The sequence below is a fragment of the Lissotriton helveticus genome, chromosome 2_1, assembly GCF_964261635.1.
Source record: "Lissotriton helveticus chromosome 2_1, aLisHel1.1, whole genome shotgun sequence".
In the NCBI taxonomy this organism is placed as follows: domain Eukaryota; kingdom Metazoa; phylum Chordata; class Amphibia; order Caudata; family Salamandridae; genus Lissotriton; species Lissotriton helveticus.
In genome coordinates this window covers 1,211,027,853-1,211,048,714 of record NC_136059.1, presented here as the reverse complement: position 1 = coordinate 1,211,048,714, position 20,862 = coordinate 1,211,027,853, and positions in this window count along the sequence as shown.

Genomic DNA, 20,862 nt, shown 5'->3' with positions numbered 1-20,862 from the left:
GGCCTATTGTGTATTCTCTTTAAAAACAGCACGCACCCGAAGGCCAATGAAATTGGACCTTGGAAATCCACACGCACAAGCGTTGTGGAATCCAAGGTCCATTTTCAAAAGGCCGGGATTAGGACTCTGGGCTGCGCGACACTGCTGCGCAGTGTACGCAGAGCCCGAGCCCTAAAAAACGGGATCCATGAGGTGTACACCATCCTGTCAATCAACGCTGGCTCTAAATTGTGAGCCCTACTGCCCGTCGTCTTCGAAAGGGATCCATGAGGTGTACACCATCCTGAAATCATCACTCCAGCGGAATTGTGAGCACTGCTGCCTGTAGTGTTTGCTCACACTACAATGACAGCAGGTGAGCAGAGCGGCCCGGGTGCACAGGGCCTCCAATTGAGCACGGTGCGGCGGGAGGGGTGGGGTGCATCAGCCTAAGTGCGCACATGCAAATAAGCGATGTTGCCGTGCCTAATGATGTGATCTCTGACCTCATTCAGTCTCATCTCTGTCTCATTTTAAGGACCTGCTGGACCATACTGTAGGCCTGAGCCAGTAGACAGCGCTGCCCTACAGACACTTGACGTTGGCATTTAGGACACTGTAGTGAGCTTATTACTGAGTGTACATGCACAGAGCCTTCCGCCGTGCATTACATGCACACATTATGCTTCTGCCATGCGCTCTGTTCCTTTCTATGTGAACCTTCGTATAACATATTATTATTTAACCTTGTGAATTCTCGTGTACTCCAACTCCTCTATGAACCACGATTACCACTAACAGTTGGTAGATTGTACTTCAAAAACGAAGGATGCACTCAACTATTGTTTTCTATCAAGCTTGAAGTAAACCTTCATTTACCTCCAGACATTTCCACCATTAAATTATTTCTCCCTTTTCAGACACTGAATTAATTGACTTAAGATGGGCGGAGCGGGAGCACACCCCGTGATGATGCCCTGGGCATTCTGACGCTTTCCATCGTGGTATTCAAGACACCGTTCCCGACCGGAGGCCTGCTCTCCTACCGTACAAAAGTACCCCGGACTCGCAGCTTGCACCGTTGTGGGACACACCGGTGGTGGCAGGTGAGCAGTGAAACCTCGGTGTGCAGGACCTACAATTTAGCACAGTGCGGGGGAAGGGGCTGGGGTGCAGCACCCCGGGTGCACAGGTGCATGCAAGCAATTTTCCCGTAGCTAATAATGTAGAACTATATTATCGAAGAACGTCGATAACATTATCGCCGCTTTAGCGGCAGGAAACTACCGCTAGAGCAACGATAATGGGCTTGATAATATGTCCTTGTGAATTCCCATAGAAACCCAGGTTCATACCAGAACCTGGGCTTCTATGGGAATTCACAAGAGCATAATATCAAGCCCCTTATTGCTGCTTTAGCAGCAGTTTCCTGCCGCAAAAGTGGCAATAATGTTATCGCCGTTCCTTGATAATATGGCCCCTAATCTCTGGCCTCATATGTTTCATTTTAAGGACTTGCTGGACCACACTCATTCTAGCCGACCCCAGCGTCCTAGACAAATGGGTGATGGGAGGGTAAACACTAATGGCTGGGTGCAGTAGGCCGACGCTCTGTCTCTTTTTCCCTCTCTTCTTTTGACTCTCCCTCCCCTTCTCCCTTCCACCCACTCCCCCTCCCTCCCATTCTCACTATCGTTCTTTCATTCGGACTACCTTTCTTTACCTCTTACACATAGCACACATATTTATGTTTCATTTTTGTCTTGAAGGCTTTCTACGCTGCTTCTACTGGAGTCCAACCCACGTTTTCTATATTATACTGTTTATTTTATTAAATTTACGTTTCTATTTATTTGTGTTTTAATAAAGGTTACTTTTTTTTTCAAATAAATAACTGAGTGTATAGGTTTTCTTTTTCTGACAACACTTGTCTATAGTTTATTGTGAAAAACATCTGTTTATAGGAGATTATGATGGCAAAGCTTTGTAATATTACAGTGCGCCTACCAAACATAATCTAACTGACTATTACAGAAATGAAGCCTGGGTAATTCTACAACTGCAAGAGTTCTATGAGTGTATCACTTTATAACACCATGAGTACTGCCTGTGTGATTACTAAACCAATAAGGCACTGCCTAGGACCACAGAGGCTTCAGGGACTGCCGAGGCCCACCCTGCATATTTAAGTAAAGCCCCGGAGTGTGGCGATCCCCGGACTTCAGTTGGCCACGAACCCCCCAAACGATTAGTAAACAATATCCGGGAAGGTGGCGGTCCCCTAGACTGCGAAACGTCTCTGTGCCCTTTTGCACCTAATTTACATGTGACATTAAGATCCCCAGTCCTACAGAGAACCCACAATATAATAATTGGATTGGCCACGGAACATTACCCACCAGGAGCCTCATTTAAATGAACGGGTGAGACCCCGCTTTTTTTGTTTTTTGTTTTTTTCTCTCCATTTTTACCACCCGCATCCCCTCTATTATATCAATACAAGGTTTTCCTCCTCTCGCTTCAAGTAGTCAAACAAGGATTTGCTATCACAGAGTGGAAGCCATGCACCCGCCCTCTAATAGCAAACACAAATGTCCCGCGAATGCATACCCGGGACATTGTATGAGCTGCGCCTGAGACGTCGCCCCCCCTAGGACCATGATGCATTTGTTTGTATAACCGCATACTAACACTACTTACACACGTGTAGTACAGCGGCCAATCTAAAAATATAAATCCTACCAGAAGTCGGATGACACACATAATTCAATGAGCCGACGACCCTGGCATGAGTAGAAATAGCTACACAAAGAAAACGGGTCTTCAGCACAATGCAAGCAACATTGAAATTTTGGTGAGTGCTGCCTTCTTTTTACCTTCTCCCACTCGTCGCCAAATTTATGTAGTGAAGAGGCAGACTGCAGTAGATCCCATAAGTAGATTTATTACAGGAAAACAAGATACCTGAAACAGCCACCAACAGGAGCAGACAGTAAGGCAACCGACTTCTCCAGCACCGTGTACAAACTTCGCAAGGTTCCCCTCATGACAGCCCTACTTTCTAACATTACATACTTAGATTCTAGTATAATTACATACTAACATTCTACTAGGACTTACATTGGAATACTACACAGAGCACATGATTTTACAGCAATGTGCTCATGGTTTCATCCACGAGTCTTGACACCGGTAGGTGTGAGTAGTTCACTTCCCACTCCCTGTATTGTATAAACGCAAACTAACACTACTTCCACTGGTATGCTACAGTGCCCAGAGCACATCACTTCACAGCAATGAGCTCACAATTTAGGCTCATGGTTTAATCCCCGAGTCTTCACACCAGTAGGGGTGAGTAGTTCGCTCCTCACAACCTATATACTATAAACGCATGCTAACACTACTTACACACTTATACTACAGCGGCTACTATCCTACAGTGCCCAGAGGCAATCAATTTAACCCAACCAGCTCTGTTTGATCCCCCGACTCTTCACATCGGTAGGTATGAGTTCTTCGCTTCCCACTTCCGGTATAGTATAAACTCACAGTACCGGTCAGTAGTTTGCTACCCACTCCGTGTCTGGTATAAACTCCTACTAACACTACTTGCACATGTATACTACAGCTCCCAGAGCCCATCCCTTTACTGCAATCACCTTAGTTTCATCCCCAAATCTTCACACCGGTAGGAGTGAGTACTTCGCTTCCCACTTCTGGTATAGAATAAATGCCTACTAACACTACTTGCACACGTATGCTTCAAAGACCAGACCACATCACTTTACAGCAATGACCACATGGTGTAGGCTCTCAGTTTCATACCTGAGTGTAGCACCATATTATATCAGCACCATGTCACTCTGAGCAACAGACCAGTAACAGTGACTACTTCGCTTCGCACTCCCTCTCAGAGGTTACAGTGCTCCTACCCTCCTTTCCAACTTTTGTTGCCCTTTTTTCCCCTTACTCGCTTCAACGGAATCACAAAATGGCAGCCAACACTAGCTAGTTGCAACTGCTCGCAGCGCTCGCAGCCAATAAGCAGCACGCTTGTGCTCGTAATGCCTCAGCCAATCAGATTCCAGAATTCCCAAATATCAATATCTGTAAATTTTGATATTTCTCCAAAACTATTGAACGGATTTACACCAAATAAACAAAAGCGTGCTTTCTAGACCAAAACCATTCTCCCTGCCAAATTTAGGGTAATTCCGCTCACCCGTTCGACCTGTAGCCTTATCAAAAGTTTCCTATGGAAATTAACACGGAGAAAACACACACTTTCTAGAACATTCTACAACACGTGGAGGTTAACAGTTCATCAATTTTTTTAAACCTAACGATATTTTTTTGCAATATTTTCTCAAACATTTAACGGCATGTGCAGGTTAAAAGTTCACAATTGTTTTAAGTTTGAACACTGCATTCCAAATGCAAGTAGCAGGTGTGGTTGAGTTGATCACATTTTATCCTATAATATGTACTCCACGTTCAAACTGCTTTTTCTTAACCAATCACAAAGATGCTTTTCCACAAAACGAATGTGCACCCTTCTTTTAAAAAAACAATTCTTTTCATTTCCCATCAGGTACCTTTTTGTATGTGAAAAACAGATCTCTTATTGTACGAAGGAACGGCATGAGCTACAGTCATCTTTCCATACCTTCCAGCCATACCTTCAAAATGCTAGTGTGGATCGTAGGACATAGCTATGTTTTCTGGTGCAAGAAGTATGCAGAACAGAGAAACATTGACTTAGACCTCGGTTTACAAAATGTGGACATTAAATGGGTTGGACAGAGAGGATTGAAGTGGCACCAATTGTTTCCTTTGCTTAAAACCTGTTTGCATCTCCAACACCCTGACCTCGTGATCATGCACTGTGGACACCTTTGGACAATTGATGTTACTTTTGCCGCAAAGTGTCTTTGTATATTCCAATATATGCCAAAGACAGAAGTGGAATGGTCCAAACAATTTTGTCCTCGGATTGAAAAATCTCAGAAGAAAGTCAACAAAGCTGTGTCTGCATACCTCAGAGACCACAAAATGGGGTCCATCTACAACAACAACATACGTTTTGATATGGCAGATATATACAGAAGTGATGGAGTACACTTCACAGATCAGGGAAACCGAGTTTTCCTGAATAACTTGAAGCTGTGCATCCTCACTTATTTGTAGCTCCAACTAATGAACACAAGGGCTCTTTTTCGTGCCACCCTATAACTTACAGCTTAGGCCCGCTATTTTAGGGGCAGATAACGGCAACTGCCAGACCCTCACCAACATTTATTTTCCACAAAGCTGTGGCACAGCAGCCAGACAATCTCACTTTGCACACAGAGCTCTCGCTTTGATCCCCGGCTCTGCTCACCCATAGGGGTGAGTAGTTTGCAAATACCGAAATGATTTACCTTCGCACTCCCTATACAACACCACCGAAGTATCATATACAAGTTGGAAAAGTGTGGCAAAGCGCCCAGAGCACACAACTTCACAGCATAGCACACACATTTGTGGCTCACGGTGTCATCCCCGAGTCCAGCAGCACTTCAATTTAACAGCATGACACTCTAGGCAATACCTCACTTAATTTCCGTACACCGCACTTTCAGATCGGTAGCGGTAAGTAGTTCAACGTCTTTACCCCGAGTCCGTCAGCAGCTCAGCTTATGCCCCCAGTGCCATTAGACCCATAGGAGTGAGTAGTTAGCACTTCATGAATACCAAATTGATTTGATACGCACAGATTTACCTTTGCACTCCCTCTATAACACCCCCTAAGCACCATACACGAGCTACAATGTTCGAAACTAAAGTTTATCCAAGTAGCTATAACTACATGCTCACACTACTTGGACAGGTATGGCACAGCGCCTAAAGAACATGACTTCACAGTATATGACACACAGTTTGGGCTCATGCTTTCATCCCCGAGTCTGCCAGCAGCTCAGCTTAGCAGCATGAGACTCTAGATAGGACCTCACATATATTCCATACCCCAGGACCTTCAGACTAGTATGAGTCAGTACTTCATCCTACTAGATATAAACACATGCTGACACTACTTCCACAGATGTACTGCAGCGGCCACGACACATGACTTCACAGCATAAGACACACAGTCTGGGCTCACAGTTTAATCCCCGAGTCCCGCACCACCTCACCTTAGCAGCATCACACTCTAGACAATACCTCACTTAATTTCCATAGCCCAGCGCTTTCACACCGGTAGGGGTGAATACTTCGCTTTGCAACCCTTCTTTAGCACACCCTAAACACCCCACAGAGGTTACAGTGCTTTTGCCCGAGTCCGTTCAATAAAATCAACTGAACTCACCCCAAGAGTGCTTTTTCATTTAACGGGTTTGATTACCCTTTGGAAAGTTGGAAGCGTTTTTATATATATACATATATATATTACCTACTGGCGGTCGCCAGTAGGTATATATAGTTAGGATTTTTTCTCTATGGGATTTTTGAAACTTCTATGTCTAATAACTTTGGCGTTTGTGGACGGAATTGGCTGAAATTTTCAGGAAAATGGAACATTTTGTTTCTGAGCAGCCCCTGAAAATTTGGGGGGGTTTCGTCAAGGGGGGGGCCGAGAAAAAAGGGGGGTCCCAAAACGTGTTTTTAACATTGAGTTTCCCATAGGGCGGTTGGCCTCACTTTTAGCCCGAACGGCTGAATGGATTTGCACGAAACTTGGCAAAATTGTAGGGACTGGTAGCCCGATGTGCCTTTGCTAGGTCTCAATATATGTGCTTCAGTGGATTTTGAGAAATTAACGTTCAAAAAAAGATATATATCTGTAACAGCGGACCGGGCAGCGCTCCGGTTCGCGGACTTTTCGCGGTACGGAGCTTTGTGAAGCGAAGCTGATTGGTTCTCCGGCGTCTGTGAACATTCCAAACAGTCCGTAGCGGCCGCCATCTTGTCTCTCGTAGGATCGAGAGATAAGAGGAGGCCAAAGCGAAGGGGCAAATGACCATAAGGGGGCATAGTAGATCCTCACTGACCCCCTAGGTTTGATGTGGAGGTTTTAAAAGGGCCCCGCGGGGCAAAAAAAAAATATAATAATAATAATCGAACGGCTGAATGGATTTGCACGAAACTTGGCAAAATATTAGGGACTGGTAGCCCGATGTGCCTTTGCTAGGTCTCAATATATGTGCTCCAGTGGATTTTGAGAAATTAACGTTCAAAAAAAGATATATATCTGTAACAGCGCTCCGCTTCGCGTACTTTTCGCGTTACGGAGCTTTGCGAAGCTGATTGGTTCTCCGGCGTCTGTAAACATTCCAAACAGTCCGTAGCGGCCGCCATCTTGTCTCTCGGTAGGATCGAGAGACAAGAGGAGGCCAAAGCGAAGGGGCAAATGACCATAAGGGGGCATAGTAGATCCTTCCTGACCTCTTAGGTTTGATGTACCATTTTGCCAAGTTTGGTGTAATTCCGTTCAGCCATTCAGGCTGTAGACGTATGTAAATGTCCTATGGAAAATTGCATGGGGAAAACACATTTGAAAGTGTTGAAATTTAGAACCAATTGAAATGTTACTTTGGTTTTGTATTTGTGTGTGATGAAAGTTAATTGGTTATGTATATATCTCAAATGAGAGGAAACCACAGCCATTTTGTGATACTACTGTCTGAGGTACATTTGTGAGGAATTTTTGGTGGTGAATTTCTGGTGTTTGATTTACACAGTACTAACACTTCTCCTACTTTTAAAAAGGTGAGTTGTTAATTTGTAAGGGGAACTATGTTGTACACTTGAAGATAATTTGAAAAATGTTTTCTGTTATTTATTTGCAGTCCTTCTGTTATACTAAATACTTGATAAAGTTAGTTTTATATTATGTATTACTAAAAACGATAAATGAAAGTGATTATTTTTTTCTGCAATTTACAGCAAGCAATTTCAAAATAAAATGGCTCACAATGAAGAGACCGTGGCAATTTCTTTTGAATTGTCCACTACATTGATTGAAATTGACAGCACCAATAATGAAATATTGTCACAAGGAGGAGATGACTTGAATGATTCCACTACATTGATTGAAATTGACAGCACCAATAATGAAATATTGTCACAAGGAGGAGATGACTTGAATGATTTTTTGGATCAATCTGTTGATGGCGAATTTATCGAATGTTTGGAGACCATAGAGTTACAAGAATCATCATTGCAGACTTTTAATGAGGAGATTCCAGATGAGATGATTGAAGAGTAAATTACTGATGAGGACATGTTACTAGTTCTTTCAAATTTAGAAAATTCAGAAGAATACATTTATATTTAGAAATCAAAAATTGTTTGAGACATTATTCATTTTTATTTTTAATTTATGAGGTTGTAGCGAAGTGATTGTAGTATAAAATGAGACTTATAGTATAGAGTGCAACATTTTTATGTTACATGGTAAGTTTACTCATATTTACTTCCCTTCTCCCACTATATTATCTCCAATGTGTATTTGACATCTCTTCTTCATCTCCGGCCTCCTTTCTCTCACTGTGTGTCTCTGATGCATCTTATCGCTGCTATTTTGTGTAATTACAGAAGAGAGTAAAATAAAATAGTTCGGAACGTGAAAAGGGGGCAAAGTAGAGTACCCCTCACCCCCTAGGCCTTCTCAGGCGGTCCCAAAAGGATCAGTTTCTGCTTTCCTGAGAGATTATGGTATGAGTTCCATATACCACAATAATTTGCATTACAACATGCAAGATATATATCTCCTATTACCAACTTTTGGAGATATTTGCGCTAAGCGCGAATATCTCCAAAAACTAACACCTGCCCTGAGCAGTTCTTAGCCATGTTATCCAATGGGAGGTGGATAACATGGCTAAGAGCATTAGCTCGGTAATGCATGAATATCGCTGAGTTTTCAGCGATATTAATGCATTGCGGTCGTTTTTTATCGCATTTGCGATAAACCTTGATAATAGCAAGGTTTATCTTCGATAATTTCTGACGATGCTTAGCGGTAAAAAATTTGTTGGTAAGCATCGTTAGCAATAAATATCGCTTAACTTTGGTAATATGCACCAACGTCAGTTAACGTTCGATTCGAAGGAAATGAGGAAGTGTTGAAAAACATTGTTTGCGCCATCTTGCCTTTTTTGAAATGCCACACTTTTGTCGTGCACGGCAGCCATTTTAGATGCCTTGACCAGACCAACTCTCTGCACGCTGTCGATTCTTAGCATGGCTCCCCACCCTCGCAAGCATCTTCCCCAGGCACTGGTCACCCCCGCTCTCTGTGTTATGCATGGGCAATAAACCTCTCCCCATCTGCGCTGCTCTTCCCTGAGAATCACACTCTGTGCCCGCCCGACACCTCCCTTTCGCCCTATTCACTACCGCACCCTCTGACACTCCTCTTCCTCTGTGTCCGATTGTCCAGGCTATCAGCTAGCCCTGCAGATGTAGTTTATAGCCCCAGCTGTAAAGAATCACCCCTCTTCAAAGGAGTTATAGTAGATCAAGGCCCACACCCGATGAGATCCGTCACACCACACGTGTTCCTACTATCTGAAAACCATCCTGTATTGTGATTGGGGAGGGGACCGAGCCTGAAGCGGAAGATTCCAGGGATGACTCTTTGTACATCAAAGTTTTTACATTTATGTGTCACATTAAAAATATATAGCACTCCAACAAAGTAGTAGGATTATAAAACTTTAATAACTTATAAATATATACAACAAAACAAAAACAGTAAAAACATTTAAACAACGAAGAGACCGTGGCAATTTCTTTTGAATTATCCAATACATTTATTGAAATTGACAGCACCAATAATGAAATTTTCTCACAAGGAGGAGATGACTTGAATGATTTTTTTGATCAATCTCTTGATGGCGAATTTATCGAATGTTTGGAGACCATAGAGTTACAAGAATCATCATTGCAGACTTTTCATGAGGAAATTCCTGATGAGGACATGTTAGTAGTTCTTTCAAATTATGAAAATTCAGAAGATGTTGCCTGGGGGTGGGTCGTCAGTAGCAGTCTGTTGTGCGAATAGTTCCAAGGCAGCAGAACGCGCTGAAATCTAGATGGCACAAAGGTGATGTCTAGTAAGTTGCCGCCCAGCAAATAACGGCGTGGGGCGCCGCGGGGGTGAGTGAGTCCAGTAGGCACCACAGGTATTCTTACCGGCATTGCAGAATTACTGCTGGGGACAATGCCTGTGCTGTAGCAGGGTCACAGCAGAAACAAAAAGGATTCTGTTGAAGATGTTGTTGGTTTTCAATTTGAAAACAGTTCTGGTGTCAACTGCTATGCTAATGTAGTGGTTAATGTTTTGTTTTCTCTAGAAAATGTAAAAGAGGGGGAGGCAGTCCAAAGTTCTGGTAAAAGGGCAAAGGAAAGGATCGGTGGTTTGAACTATCAGTCAAAAAGGGGAGGGGGTGCAACAATTTTTCCTACCGGGTCACAGTGTGCTTTCACCGGAACTGAGGTTTGCAGGATTCTAGTAATTCAAAGTGAGGCTGGCGCCAGCATGGGAGCGCCGACGTCCCGCGGATACAGTTTCGTCACTCCACGGGCGATCATGGCAGTCATTCCCCATCGGGGGTGTCTGCGGGGGTCGGAGACTCCCGCGGCTCCTCTAGAATCTTCAAGGTCGTGGAGGACTACTGTGGTGGAGTCAACCAGTGACCGGGCCATTTCTTTATGCTGGGCACGCTCTTGCCACGTCGATCGCCATTTTGAGAGTTCGGTAGCTACTGGCGATCGCGGGGTCAAATGAGCGGACGGGCTCCACCCTGCCGGGCGAGACGTTGCAGCATCGCCACAGTGGAAGAACCCTTTTCCGGGCGCCTGGAGCGCTGAGGGTGCAGGTGGGAAGCCTCCACTGGGGAGGCGGGAGAGGCCTGTTCGCACCGTCTCTCCCTCCCAGTGCACCCCACGGCGTCTCGCTTGAGATTTGTTATGGCCGGACCAGGCAATGAGGACGAGGGGGGGGGGTCGGAGGCATGTGCAAGACATCCCCCCCAGTGTTGTCAAAGCCATTATTCAAGAAAGAAGGTGTCCCGTCCGTCTTCGGGCCGGACGCCCCTTGCTCTGGCCCCATGAACGGGTTCCTTGGTTTATCGGCTGCAGCCGTATCCCATCGGCCCCGGCCGTTGGTGGCCTGACTGGTAGAGAATGTGGCGGGACTACCTGAAACTGTCAAGAGCCACCGCGGCCGGACTGGGAGAGAGAGGGGAGGGTCGAGGACACGGACATTCCCCCCCCTGCAACTCTCCAGCATTGTAAATCCCCCTGGTCGGGTCCCGCTGGCCTCGGCCTCGGCCTCTCCTCCGGCTACACCCTACGTGATGATCTCCGAGGCGTGGCAGCAGGACCCGCCTTATATGTGTTGCTTCCGGCTGGGCGTAGCCGAAAACCTGTTGCCCTTTGGAAGTTTCTAGAATGGGGCGGATGTCTGCTGACTTCTATCTTTCCCAGTTTGCCGTTATTTGGCCGTGGCAGGCGGTGGGACAGACACGTTTTGGGGCAGTGAGGGGCGATGTTTTCAGGTTTCTTATTACGGGCTTACTTCTAACGTTTCTTGTTTCTAGGACAATAATAGGTTTTATCATTACGTATTGTTATCGTTTCTTTGTTTGTTATTTAATAAAAAGTTCATCAGTGGCCTACTGATTTTCGTTTTCCTATTCTTTTCTTTCCAGGTTGTTTCATGCTAAAGTTTCTGTTAACAGGATACAGTGATCACTTCGTTATTATTGCATATGTCCTTTTCACTAGGGGTGCTCTCTTGTTGGGCCAGATATCTCTAGTAAATGGTCCGGGTGAAACAGGTGCATCAATCAGTGGGGAGTAGATAGGCATGACAGATTACAACGGGGGAGAAAGGTCCGCATTACCTACCCTTTCACTACTTGCAAAGATTTTCCTACGTTTATTTGCAAACAGGGAATACCTCCAAAAAGAACTAATTCCCAAACAGTCAATGTTCGGACAATCAATCAATCAATGAGGAATGAAATAGGTACGACGTGTTAAAGGCTTGCGTTACCTACCCTTCACTATCTGCAAAGGGAGAGAGAATATTCCTATTCTTCCTTGTTTGCAGGCAGAGAAGATCCTTAAGAGAACCAACTTCGAACAATTCAATGCTCGATTCAAACAATCAACAAGGGGTACTGTGAACACAAATGAACGCCACTTATGTACATACACATTGCTATTTTCAACAGGTTGTTCCTAATGTTTCTATTTTAGCGAGGTCAAAAAGAGATCCCATTAGTGGCCTACTGGTTTTGCTCGATTCCTTTTGTTTTTTTCGCTATCTGCAAAGACTAAACAGAGTATTGCGACTCTGTGCTTGTTTGTAAATAGAGAATGAACCAAAGAGAACAATCAATCAAATGGAGAGAGAAGCAGGCACGACGGATTACAACGGGGGCAAAGGCCTGCGTTAACTACCCTTCACTATCTGCAAATAGAGAGTACTCCTAATAGAAATGAGGGGTGGGGGGCAGCATTCAAAGCAGATCAGTGTGCATAAACACGAAAATGTTTTTACTTACCACGTACTTGACATTCGACAGCTTATGATATTTGCTATTAAAAAACCATTGAAATTCACTGAAAAAACCATAGGTTATAGACCATATATAGTTAGGAATTAGCATTCACAAAACCTTGAAAATTCACTGAAAAAACCATAGGTTATAGACCATATATAGTTAGGAATTAGCATTTACAAAACCTTGAAAATTCACTGAAAAAAACATAGGTTAGAGACCATATATAGTTAGCTGGACATTTTATTGACATAAAACCAATGAAATTCCATATATAGTTAGTTGCACTAACTATATATCGCGCACCCGCAATCCACTGCTGATGATGTCACATATTACATCATTCATGACATGGTCAGTGACATCACTGATGACATCACTGATGACATCTCAAATGACATCACTGATGACATCACTGATGACATCTCATTTGACATCAATGACCACATCACTGATGATATCATTCATGTGACAATACAATGCATCTCCTCACATTTTAATATAACCTGTGTTTCACCCAGTGTTAAATACAGAGTATAATTTTTGAAACCATTGACACACCAATACTAGTTACTACGTACGCACTCACTGATTGCTACGTCTACACACACCTTCACTCATTCACCCATACAATCATTCATACATACAATCACTCATCTTTACAACACTATCATATGCACTCATACACCTATACAGACACTCACAGTCTGCCACTCATCCATGGAGTTACTCACACACCTAGTCAGTCCTGTAAAGAATCAATGACACTTCCATTTTCTTGTCTATACAGTTAAACATAGAGCACCTTACATTTTCAAATATATACTAACACATACTTACCTTCTTATACAATCATTGATACAAGTACACATTGATCTGCACAGAGTCACACACCTCCCAGCTAGCCACACACACACTCAGTCTCCCATACAAATACTTGGGCAATCAATCAATAACCCATATAGTTACTCATATAGCTACTGATCAACACATGCAGCAGTTTACAGAACAACAGACATAATGATGCACAAATTAAGACAGTTTAGTCACTAACCCATGCAGTCAGTGAGACACATTTAATCACTCACTCATACAGTCAGTCATGCAGCTACTAAATCCTTCGTCCAGACACTTACACATCCACTCATTCTTCAATATGTAAGACATATTTAAACTGTACAGAAACAAAAAATCACTGGATGTTGTTATCAGTGATGTCATCAGTGATGTCATTTGAGATGTCATCAGTGATGTCATCAGTGATGTCACTGACCATGTCATGAATGATGTAATATGTGACATCATCAGCAGTGGATTGCGGGTGCGCGATATATAGTTAGTGCAACTAACTATATATGGAATTTCATTGGTTTTATGTCAATAAAATGTCCAGCTAACTATATATGGTCTCTAACCTATGGTTTTTTCAGTGAATATATATATATATATATATATTCACTGAAAAAACCACAGGTTTCAGGGACGTTATAGTTAGAAATTAGCATTTAAAAAACCTTTGAAATTCACTGAAAAAACATAGGTTTCAGGGACGTTATAGTTAGTTGGGCATTTCACTCATACAAAACCAGAGAAATTTGTCAGTTATAGTTAGTTCAGCTTACTATAACTCACGCCCCCGCAATGCACTGCTGATGATGTCACATATTACATCATTCATGACATGGTCAGTGACATCACTGATGACATCTCAAATGACATTACTGATGACATCATCCAGTAACTGTGTGTTTCTGTAAAGTTTATATATGTTTTATATATATTTAGGCAAAGGTGTATTGCAGAATGAGTGGCTGTATAAGTGTCTGAATGTATGATTTAGTAGGTGTTTGACTGACTGCATAAGTGAGTGATTAAATATGTCTTACTGAATGCATGGGTTAGTGACTGATGCAGACAATCACACAGTTTAGTTTGTCAGTTGGTGTGTAAGCTGTTGCATGGGTTGGTGCATATCTGAATGAGGGTCTATATGGGTTATTGATTGGTTGTCAATAACCCATATCTGTAGGGGTGTCTGAGTGTCTGTGTGGGTGGATGGGGGGTGTGACTCTATGCATAGAAGTGTGAGTGGGTGATTCACTGGGTGTATGGGTTTAAGAGTCCATCTGTTAAAGGATGTATGGGTGGGTGAGTGTGTATAAAGGTATGTTGGTGAGAGAATGGATGACTCAGTGGTACATGTGTGTGTAACGGCATATGTGAAAGGCAGTATATATGAGTGTTGGAGTATATCAATGACTATATGTGAGAGTGAGTGATTGTGAGATTGGCTGTATGGATGAGTGTGTGCTTGTATTAGTTATTGTACAAGAGTATAAGTATGTGTTAGTATATGTTTGAATAATTGAGGTGGAGTGTGTATAACTGTATAGGTGAGTAAATGGGAGTGTGATTGATTCTTTGCATGACTGACTAGGTGTGTGAGTAACTCTATGGATGAGTGGCGGTATGTGAGTGTCTGTATAGATATGTGAGTGCATATGATAGTGCTGTATAGATGGTGGACTGCATGTATGAGTGACTGTATGGGTGAATGAGTGGATGTGTGTGTAGACCTAGGAATTAGTGAGTGGGTATGTACTAACTGGTATTGGTGTGTCTATGGTTTCGAAAATGGGAGTCTGTCTTTTAGAGTGGGTTTATCAAAGGTTATATTAGGGTATGAGGAGGTCCATCAGGTTATCACGTGGAAGATGTTATCAGTTATGTCATCAGTGATGTCATTTGAGATGTCATCAGTGATGTCACTGACCATGTCATGAATTATGTAATATGTGACGTTTTCAGCAGTGCATTGAGTGGGCTCGAGTTATAGTTAGTTGAACTAACTATAATGGCCGAATTTCTATGGTTTTGTACGAGTTAAATGACCAAGTAACTATAACGTCCCTGAAGCCTGTGGTTTTTTTCAGTGAATTTATAAGGTTTTTGAAATGATAATTTCTAACTATAACGTCCCTGAAACCTGTGCTTTTTTTGCAGTGAATTTCAAAGGTTTTTAAATGCTAATTTCTAACTATGCCTACAAAGGTAGGACATGTGCAGAAAGAGGGAGAAAGGCACAGAAAGAAGCAAGAGAAATGCATAAAGAGGCAACAGAAGTCCAGAAACACAAAGAAAGGTGCAGAATGAAGCAAGAGATGTGCACTAAGAACCAACAGAGGAGTAGAAATAGGCCTTGTTGAAAAGTCATCCTTTGCCCCCATCTTTTTGCTGATGGGTACTGGTGGTAACTAACTCTGACTAACCAGGCCTGGAGCCACTGCTTTGCTGAAATACACTTAGAATACAGTGAAAACACCTACATACACTAGGGTACACTATGGGTTGGGGTACCCCTGTGATTGGCATGACTTCTCCTGTATGGCCCTAGTACATAATAGGGCAGGAGGATTAAAACTACCTCTAACTAAGAGGTGCAGAAGTAGGCAAGAGAAGGGTAGAAATAAGCAACACAGGTGCCAACAGAGGCAAGGGAGGTGCAGAAAAAAGCAAGTGAAGTGCCAAAAGAGGCAAGTGAGGTGCAGAAAAATCAAGAGCAGTGCAGAAAGAACCAACAGAGGTGCAGAAACAGGGAAGAAGGAAGAGGGTTGGAGAGAGAGTCAAGAGGGGTACAGAAAATGTAGGATGGGTGCACAAAGAGGCAACAGAGGTACAGAAAAAGGCAGGAGGGTTGCAGAAAGAAGGCAGAAAAGTGCAGAAAGAGCCAAGAAAAGTACAGAAAGAGGCAAAAGAGGTAAATGAAGAGACAACAGGGGTGCAGAAAGAAGCAAGAGAGGTGCAGAAAGATGCATGGAAAGTGCAGATTGAAGCAACAGGGGTGCAGAAAGAGGCAAGAGAAATGCATAAACAGGCAAGGGAAGTGCACAAAGAGGCAAGAGAATTGTTGAAAGAAGCAACCGAGATGTAAAAAGAAGCAAGAAAAGTGCAGAAAGAGGCAAGTGAGGAGCAAAAACAGGCAGGAAAGGTACACAAAGAGGATAAACGAGTGCAGAAGGAGACAACATGGGTGCAGAAGGAAGCAAGTGAGGTGCAGAAAGAGGCAACAGCTGTGCAGACTTGCAAAAAGAGGGAAGAGAGGTGCAGAAAAAGCCAAGAAAAGTGCAGAAAGAAGAAAAAGGTACATAAAGAGACAACAGGGATGCAGCAAGAAGCAAGAGAGTTGCAGAAAGAAGCATGGAAAGTGCAGAATGAAGCAACAGGGGTGAAGAAAGAGGCAAGAGAAGTGAAGAAACGGACAAGAGAAGTGCACAAAGAGGCAAGAGAATTGCTGCAAGAAGCAACAGAGGTGTAGGAAGAAGCAAGAAAAGTGCAGAAAGACGAAAGTGAGATGGTTGGATGGGCTCACGATCCTGTGTCTGGGCACAGAATGCTATTTCAGGGGCCTGTGTTGTCTGTTATGTTTAAGTATTGTTTTTGTGCCATGGCAGCACTTTTCATCTTTAAAACACATAGTGGCTTATGTCCTGTTCCCCAGTGCAAGCCTGCTCAAAGGAGGTGGCCCCTAGTTAGTAGGAGCTGAGCACAGCCCTAGATGACGACATTTTTCTTACTATGTCACCCTGCTTCCCTTTCCACCAAGGGCAGTTGCAGGAGTTACAGGAGCAATTACAGAGGCAGGAGCAGTTCATCAAAGTCCCTGCAATGTCCCCCCCTGTGCGGCGCAGGCAACAAGCGGCCGCTGCAGCTTTTTACCGCATTGCCCTGCGCCGCGCCAGCTGCTCTCTTTTAATGGGTTGAGCTAAACCCCAAAAGCTCCAAACAGTCACCGACACGCCTTACCGTTGTTTTGCCTTTGTGACGGCACAGTGATGCTTGGTACATGGCTTCCTGTTCAGGACAGAATCTGTGGCTTAAGCTGTGGCCGGCCGCGCTTGGTGCTGGTATTGCTTGTGTTGTGGCCGGCACAATTCCCTTGGTGCAAATCCGAATTGCGACTACCGACGTCATTTTGAGCTTGGCCAGATTGGGCCAGGTCGGCAGAGTCAGCAGAGGCGCAAACACTCCACTTTTCCTCCGCTTTTCACCTCCAATTGCCCACTTGCTCTGCTGCTCCATTTTGTTCCAAGTTGCTTACGATCCACTTCCTCAATCAGGCATCTCTGGACTAGCAGTTCACGATCGACGAAGGTGTGAAGAGCCGTGGGGTGCAGGCATCGGGCCGAAGGAGAGCCTGCCCCGGGGTGAGGAATCCGCACCGTGCCCCAGCTCCCCGCCACAGGTCGGGCTCTGTGCTTCAATACAAGCTCTGCAGAAATGCACCAGTTATTACACGCACACACAGTTACTAGTATCTGTGTAGCACATGACAGAGGCAGACTCTCACTCAGATGTTAGGATGCTACTGCGTATACTTCCCAGTTTATGTGCACAAATATACTGCAATAAAGCAGGTGTTCCAGATCGGCAAAGTTGTTTGATTTCTACATTTCCCAAAGCTCGTGAACAAGGGCAGTGAGCTTGAAAGGCGTCGAGCAACGCATTGGATGTGTGTATGCGGTTTCTGCTGGGGCCCTCGTGGGTATGGGAAGGGAACGCTGGGCGGCCTCCTCACCTGTGGCAACCTGATTTGACTTATGTTAGCGACCAGGCTTGGTCACGACGGGGCCCACTGCAAACTGGCAGATCTAGGCGCCATGACTTATGGTGTCAATGGAGCAGTGTTCTTCGCAAACGAGGGGAAGCATAACCCAACAGACTCAACTCACTCTATCCACTGCACCCACTGGGGATTTTAAAGTTGGGAACTTGAAGTATGGCACTATTTACAAACCCATGGAGGTAATACAAGTGATTTGGACTACAAATACAATAAGGCAATGCGATGTCGTTGCAGTGAGTGGCTTAAAAGACACGCCCATGTGGGCGGAATGTTTTGCAATAAAGCAGGTGTTCCAGATCGGCAAAGTTGTTTGATTTCTACATTTCCCAAAGCTCGTGAACAAGGGCAGTGAGCTTAAACGCATCGAGCAACGCATTGGATGTGTGTATGCGGTTTCTGCTGGGGCCCTCGTGGTTATGAGAAGGGAACGCTGGGCGGCCTCCTCACCTGTGGCAACCTGATTTGACTTATGTTAACGGCCAGGCTTGGTCGCGAGGGGGCCCGATGCAAACTGGCAGATCTAGGCACCATGACTTTTGGTGTCAATGGAGCAGTGTTCTTCGCAAACGAGGGGAAGCATAACCCAACGGACTCAACTCACTCTATCCACTGCACCCACTGGGGATTTTAAAGTTGGGAACTTGAAGTATGGCACTATTTACAAACCCACGGAGGTAATACAAGTGATTTGGACTGCAAATACCATAAGGCAATGCGATGTTGTTGCAGTGAGTGGCTTAAAAGACACGCCCATGTGGGCGGAATGTTTTGCAATAAAGCAGGTGTTCCAGATTGGCAAAGATGTTTGATTTCTACATTTCCCAAAGCTCGTGAACAAGGGCAGTGAGCTTGAAACGCGTCGAGCAACGCATTGGATGTGTGTATGCAGTTTCTGCTGGGGCCCTCGTGGTTATGAGAAGGGAACACTGGGAGGCCTCCTCACCTGTGGCAACCTGATTTGACTTATGCTAGCGGCCAGGCTTGGTCGCGAGGGGGCCCGCTGCAAACTGGCAGATCTAGGCGCCATGCCTTTTGGTGTCAATGGAGCAGTGTTCTTCGCAAACGAGGGGAAGCATAACCCAACGGACTCAACTCACTCTATCCACTGCACCCACTGGGGATTTTAAAGTTGGGAACTTGAAGTATGGCATTATTTACAAACCCACGGAGGTAATACAAGTGATTTGGACTGCAAATACCATAAGGCAATGCGATGTCGTTGCAATGAGTGGCTTAAAAGACACGCCCATGTGGACGGAATGTTTTGCAATAAAACAGGTGTTTCAGATCGGCAAAGCTGTTTGATTTCTACATTTCCCAAAGCTCGTGAACAAGGGCAGTGAGCTTGAAACGCGTCGAGCAACGCATTGGATGTGTGTATGCGGTTTCTGCTGGGGTCCTCGTGGTTATGAGAAGGGAACGCTGGGCGGCCTCCTCACCTGTGGCAACCTGATTTGACTTATGTTAGCGGCCAGGCTTGGTCGCGAGGGGGCCCGCTGCAAACTGGCAGATCTAGACGCCATGACTTTTGGTGTCAATGGAGCAGTGTTCTTCGCAAACGAGGGGAAGTATAACCCAACTGACTCAACTCACTTTATCCACTGCACCCACTGGGGATTTTAAAGTTGGGAACTTGAAGTATGGCACTATTTACAAACCCACGGAGGTAATACAAGTGATTTGGACTACAAATACAATAAGGCAATGCGATGTCGTTGCAGTGAGTGGCTTAAAAGACACGCCCATGTGGGCGGAATGTTTTGCAATAAAGCAGGTGTTCCAGATCGGCAAAGTTGTTTGATTTCTACATTTCCCAAAGCTCGTGAACAAGGGCAGTGAGCTTAAACGCATCGAGCAACGCATTGGATGTGTGTATGCGGTTTCTGCTGGGGCCCTCGTGGTTATGAGAAAGGATCGCTGGGCGGCCTCCTCACCTGTGGCAACCTGATTTGACTTATGTTAGCGGCCAGGCTTGGTCGCGAGGGGGCCCGATGCAAACTGGCAGATCTAGGCACCATGACTTTTGGTGTCAATGGAGCAGTGTTCTTCGCAAACGAGGGGAAGCATAACCCAACGGACTCAACTCACTCTATCCACTGCACCCACTGGGGATTTTAAAGTTGGGAACTTGAAGTATGGCACTATTTACAAACCCACGGAGGTAATACAAGTGATTTGGACTGCAAATACCATAAGGCAATGCGATGTTGTTGCAGTGAGTGGCTTAAAAGACACGCCCATGTGGGCGGAATGTTTTGCAATAAAGCAGGTGTTCCAGATTGGCAAAGATGTTTGATTTCTACATTTCCCAAAGCTCGTGAACAAGGGCAGTGAGCTTGAAACGCGTCGAGCAACGCATTGGATGTGTGTATGCAGTTTCTGCTGGGGCCCTCGTGGTTATGAGAAGGGAACACTGGGAGGCCTCCTCACCTGTGGCAACCTGATTTCACTTATGCTAGCGGCCAGGCTTGGTCGCGAGGGGGCCCGCTGCAAACTGGCAGATCTAGACGCCATGACTTTTGGTGTCAATGGAGCAGTGTTCTTCGCAAACGAGGGGAAGTATATCCCAACTGACTCAACTCACTTTATCCACTGCACCCACTGGGGATTTTAAAGTTGGGAACTTGAAGTATGGCACTATTTACAAACCCACGGAGGAAATACAAGTGATTTGGACTGCAAATACCATAAGGCAATGCGATGTCG